Source organism: Lampris incognitus, chromosome 16 (genome assembly GCF_029633865.1).
Source record: "Lampris incognitus isolate fLamInc1 chromosome 16, fLamInc1.hap2, whole genome shotgun sequence".
Classification (NCBI taxonomy): Eukaryota; Metazoa; Chordata; class Actinopteri; order Lampriformes; family Lampridae; genus Lampris; species Lampris incognitus.
The window spans coordinates 16783934-16789933 of NC_079226.1; positions in this window are offsets into that span (position 1 = coordinate 16783934).

The window sequence follows — 6000 nt, forward strand, 5'->3', positions numbered from 1 at the left end:
CAGGAAAGAGAAAACGCAACATGGCTTGGTATCACTCACACCACACACTCATCACATGCAGGGTGGGTGTATCGGGGTGACTGAGTAATAAAGGTGCAGACCAGTAGAAGCTTTGTGTGTCTTGACATTGTGTCGACTACTCAGGGGGAACAGGGGGTGTTCTGTTAGTGACCAACAGAGGGAGCCAACCAGGCAGTGTCAGCCACCATGTCAGTATGGTAAAACACAAGCTGTGAGTATGTCAGGGGAGTGTTTCCACCAGTGGTTCCCCAGACCTTTGACTGGGAGGATGAAAAGGCTGTACGCTGTCAGTGGCAATTTTCTTGAATGCAACTTTCAGTCCTGGCACTTTGCTTCGCCATCCTACTTTGCCTTTTGACTTGAGCTGAGCTGAAACGTGTCCTTGATATGCGCTTTTCATCCCAGCCCGGCGTGTGACTGATTATCTATGAGACCTCAGCCGTTGCCTGAATTTCTCATTGCTTGGCATGGGCCCTTTATTGGCCGTGCCAGTTCAGTTACCAGGCTTCACACAACACCCATACAGCTGGATAAATATTTACACTAGTGAAGTAGCTCGCTCAAAGGTACATAGTGATATCCCAACTGGGGTTTTGAACCTAGAAAGTGTGCAAGGCATTCTAAACATGAAGGCTCTTTCATACCTGACCTTCAATGTGGTTATGGGTTGCCTTCTATTTGACTCTGCTGATTGACAGTGCACCTAAATGTGGAAAACACGTGCCCGAGCAATCATAACGAATATTTTTTTTATTTTGCATGGAAAACTTTCTCTCAGTGTAAGAAGACTTGACCCGTTAATCATCAACAAATGTATACGTTAGTCTATAGAGCGAATATCTGTTTTCGTTTTAAGTAGCCTCTGACATGCCCTTTGTAAACAGTATCTGCCCCTATCCTAACACGAATGACAGGTTTAAATTACATGGGAAGATGAGATTATTTTCACTGCCAATGTGCTGCTACTATAAAGAGCTGCTCGTATGTGATCGATGCCACCGCCTCCAAAGCGGAGTTTTTCACAGTTCACCGGGGCTAACATGAAAGGCCTGTCATGATGAATACCTTACACATAACGCACCCCTCACACGCACCGTCATGCCAGCCGAGACGCGCAGCTGCCGCTGTGGGGCCACGTTCTGCATCCCCCAAAGAATTTGTCTCCCATATATCGGCGGGATCACTTTCCCGCGACGGGGGCGGGGGGGGGATATATGAGCGATATAATTCACCCAATATTTCACTCTTTTAGGTTATCTATTTTCTTTTTAAAACTACCAAACTGAACAATTGACACATTACAATTTTTCATTTCCTCTCTCTCTCGAGAGAAATGAAAACGTAATAATCAAGCCACGCTCCGAGGGGACACAGGCGCGTCCCCGCGACGCTTCGGATTGTATAAGGGCTGAAATTTGTCAGGACACCGGGCCTTGGCTAAAGCGGGCCGCCCGGCGCGCTGTTGTTCTTGGACGGCGACGGAGTCGAGAAGACATTCCTCCCCGACTACAGTACGGTAAATCTCACAGCCCTCTAATGCTTTCCATCCATTTTTATCGGCGCTTTACATCTTCGGCAGAGAGTACGTTGGCATTCGGTGCGTTCCCTAAACACACGCTGTCTGCGCCTAGTTAGCGGGAGCGAGCCGAGGGCGCATGGGCCTGCTACTATGAGATGGCAGCCCTCCAACAAGGTGTGTTTTCCCTGCCAGATTTTATGAAAGTCATACAATCTGTCACTCTCTCGTCGTCTGAATGTCTTTTTTGGCTGCAACGGAGGATTCTTGTCTCCTGCCACGTGGGTCTTCCTAAACAGGGCTATGTGGGCTTATATTCGAGAGGTCGTTTAGTACCCCAACATGAAAACAGTGGTGTAAAGAGACACGGTGGATTATATTTACACACCTGAATGTGGTTTGATTTCACGTGGTTTCATTTTTTCCCCCTCCAAATGTAGTGGATTTGATCTGATAAGAATGCATTATTATTATTATCATTATCATCAACATTATTATTATTATTATCATCATTATTAACATTATTATCATTATACAAATTTCCTTTAACTTCATGCCATAATACAACATAATAACCGGGTCCATTCCTTGGGCCTGGGGTTAGAATGAGGCAGAAGTCTATGTGATGGAAAGTGCCTTTCTTAGGATATGAGATGTTCCAAGTAGTGCCATCTTCTGTAGTTCTTGTATTTTGATGTTACCCGGGATCCATTGGGTGTATTTCTCCCCCTCCTCCTCTTCTTCTTCTTCTTCTTCTTCTTCTTCTTCTTCTTCTTCTTCTTCATATTATTATTATTATTTCGTATCTATTTTAGGAGGTCACCCTGGGATTAAGAGGCAAATTTTTACATGACGTCTGCTACCAAGAAACAGTAGTTAAAAAAAAGAAATTGCACACCAAGTCAAGATAGGAACAAATACAGCAAATAAAAAAATCCCCAAACATTAATCAAGATAGTGCAAGAAACAGGGTAAACTCAATGTAAAAAAAAAAAGAAAAGAAAAAAAACTGGCAAGGTGACGCAGAGACAGGTCCTAATGTGTTCTTACTTCACTTTGAATTCTCCACAAATGACTTGCTCTTTCAGTTTTAACTTGTTTTGCAAAGACTTGCAGGGAAACTGTGAATCCTCTTTTACCAATAGCTCATTTTAGGTTTTTTTCTTTTTAATGGGAGTGATTCAAAAGTGATGAGGCAAATTTAAAATTCGAAGTGACGTAAATGACATTAACTGTCTTCCGGTGGGGAACGTTTGACCGTAAAACAAATTGACTTCAGCACCATAGGGCATTGCACCATAGGCTACAAGTAGAAACCATGCAACTAATGGCCATGTTGTGGCATCAACCACTCCATCAACTCCTAGACCATTGAATAAAAAACCAAAATTGTCTGGATTTCACTCCAGCGCCTGCAGTTAAGCAGCCACGGTGGGTTTGTGTGCTCACATTGTTTATTTTAGCCCTCATTAAAATGTGGTGGGTGGCTTTTTCTCTCCGGGGCTCGGTGGCTAAACTGTGGTGGGGAGATAGGGGAATGTGGTGGACCCCTTGGGCTGCCAAGGGGGCAGCCTTACCCCCTTTCCCTCTTTGCCCTCACACTCCATCTGGCCCCTTATTTCACACCCTGTGGCAGAGATGTGGTAACTGCGGCTGTTGGTTGGTAGAGAGAGAGAGAGAGAAGGGGGGGGGTCCTTGATTAAAAAAGATGCCATCCCTCATAATGTCCACTAGAGGGCACTCAACAACAATACGCAGAGCTGAGAAAGCTGTCAAAGCTGGCAAACAGTATTCTCCTGGGACGTTGTTCTTATCTCCTTGTACATGGTCAGCGATTTTTCACCGGAAGCACAAGGAGAGAAGGAAAAGTGTGTGTGCGTGCGTTCGTTTCCAAGTCTATATGTTTTATGTTTGTGGTGGAGTGAAGGAGGGGGGGGGGTTGAAAACAACTGGGTTCAAACAGGGAAAAGCCCTAAATATTCTATGGCTGCTCGTCACCTTTATGACTCGAGAGAGACACATCTCGCCTTGACAGCGCCGCCTTCCGTTGCAGGGCATGCCTGCAGTGCAGAGACTCTGGTCACTGATGTTTTGCCTCTTTATATGGTTTACAAAGCCGAACCGTTTTATTTTGTCTGTGATGAAAAACTATTAGACATAAAAGACTAGCTCTGTCAGCAACCCCCACCTGAGCCCTACTCACAAGAAGATTTACCTTGCAATTTATGTGTTGCGTTAGTGTGTCAAAGCCCGCAGGGAATAGCTGTCTGGTATGTGATGAATTATTGCTGTGCGTGCGCGCGCGCGCGCGTACGTGTGTAAAATCATGTCTGTACTGTACATGCATATGCACAATACTGTGTGTATTTCCAGAATAACAAAAACGTGTCCTCATCGTTGCTTCTGAAAGGAATCAGGAAATGTCTGTTGGATATTCTGATAATCCAAGGTGTGTGTGTGTGTGTATTCGTGTGTGTGTTCGTTTGGGTGTGTGCATGTATGTGTGAGCGAGAGAGAGAGAGAGAGAGAGAGAGAGAGAGAGAGAGAGAGAGAGAGAGAGAGAGAGAGAGAGAGAGAGAGAGAGAGAGAGAGAGAGAGAGAGAGAGAGAGAGAGAGAGAGAGAGAGAGAGAGAGAGAGAGAGAGAGAGAGAGAGAGAGAGACTGCATGCACGTCTTTGCATTAAAGTGAACTAGCAGGTTCCTATTCAGAGCCGTACCCCGTCTAGAGAGAGCGAGGACGGCTTTGAAGTGCTGGGTCTGCCATCCATCTCCAGTTTGCTGGCTTTCTTTTCATGCCAACTATTACAGAGGCCGGGCCCATTAAAGAGAAACGCTTCGGCCACTCACTGACAGTTCAGTAAGGCCACTCTCTATTTTGACAATGCTGATAGCGTTCTGGATGTATTTGCTGTGTGCACTTGAAACGGCCCATTGGCTGCTTTTGCTGACGACTTCCAGAGACAGATGAAGTCACAACGGGCAAAATGAACCACATTAGAATGCAGTAGAAATCGCTGAGTAGAAAAGTGTGGATTTTTAAAAAAAAAGAAAGAAAGGGAAATTCACCTGCAGCCACTCTATGTGGGAACCTCTGATCCCTGCCCACACTGCAGGTGCTGGTCCTCAGACAAAGCTTTCTTCTTTCCGTGATCCAAAACCAAAGTGTCTCCTTTACTCGCCAGCAGCCATAGTAAAAAGTCTATCACGTTTCGGATTAACACCGGAGGAGGAAAGGAGAGGGAGAGCCCTATTGATTGCCCCTAGCTGCTCCTGCACAAACAGTGTGCATGGCCTCTGTTGTCTGAGGCAGGCCCCTCTGGCCTAATGGCTTTTAGACCTCCATTAGGTTGTTGCAGGCAGCATGGTTTAAGTAAGTAACAAGGGGGTCTGTCTGAACGCTTTAAGCATTAATAAGAGAGGCAGCGTTACTGCTGCCGCCTGTCCAATCCCCAGGAAGCCCAATGCGCCAATATGGAGTTCAAAGCCAAAGTGCGCTAACGGCCATTCAGCACTAAGCTCATCTCGGTACCCTTAAAGGCGCGTCAGACTATGACGCCATTGTTAAATCCCGGGCCTTTGTCTTAGACGACGTCTTTACTAGTCTGGAGACGTCTGAAAACCTCCGTTTTCATGGCGGGAATGGGGAGAGAGTTTTCCGTCCACACCGACGTTTGTCGGTCGGTTTCAAAAAGCTTCTCGTCTACATTGACACGCCAGAACAACGCGCGAACAGGGAGACGCGCGCGCAACTTGAGCCAGCGGCTTCCCGCTGATCACATGGCACGCTGATCACATGACACGCTGATCACATGACACGCGCGTCGGCGTTTTAACGGTCAATACTGCAACGCGAGAGCGGCGTTTTCGAGCGTCGGTCAGAAGATAAAGCTGTGTACGGTTAGAAATCCATGCCACCGAGTGGTGAAGACCGTGGCCCCACTCACAGGTAATCTCTTTTGGACAAATTGGGGTAAACGTCGTGGCTTAAACTGACAGGGAAGGGGTCGGGACGGGATCTCTGAACAATGGTGGGCCACACTTCCCCATGAAGAAGAGAGAATGGTGGCTTCATAACAGGGGGGAGGTCTCAGTAGAAATGGGGCCGTAAGTGGATCGTTTAGTGTTATATGGCACCAAAACTCTCAGTAGATAGAACCGCAGGCCTGGCCCGGCATGAAAGGCAGAATGGGTTGGGTTTTTGGGGAGCCGTGTTAGTTTTTTTGTTGTTGGGCTGCTGTCTGGTTCTGCTTCTCGAGCCATCTTGTTTTTATAAAAGTTGTTTATTAGGAGCGAGGTCCCACTCGGTTGCAGAGAAAGGCACTGTGGCCTACACTGTTTCAAATCACGGTAATTATTGAGTAAGTCTGGCTTTGATGGTACACACACACACACACACACACACACACACACACACACACACACACACACACACACACACACACAAATACATGAACAAACTCTCA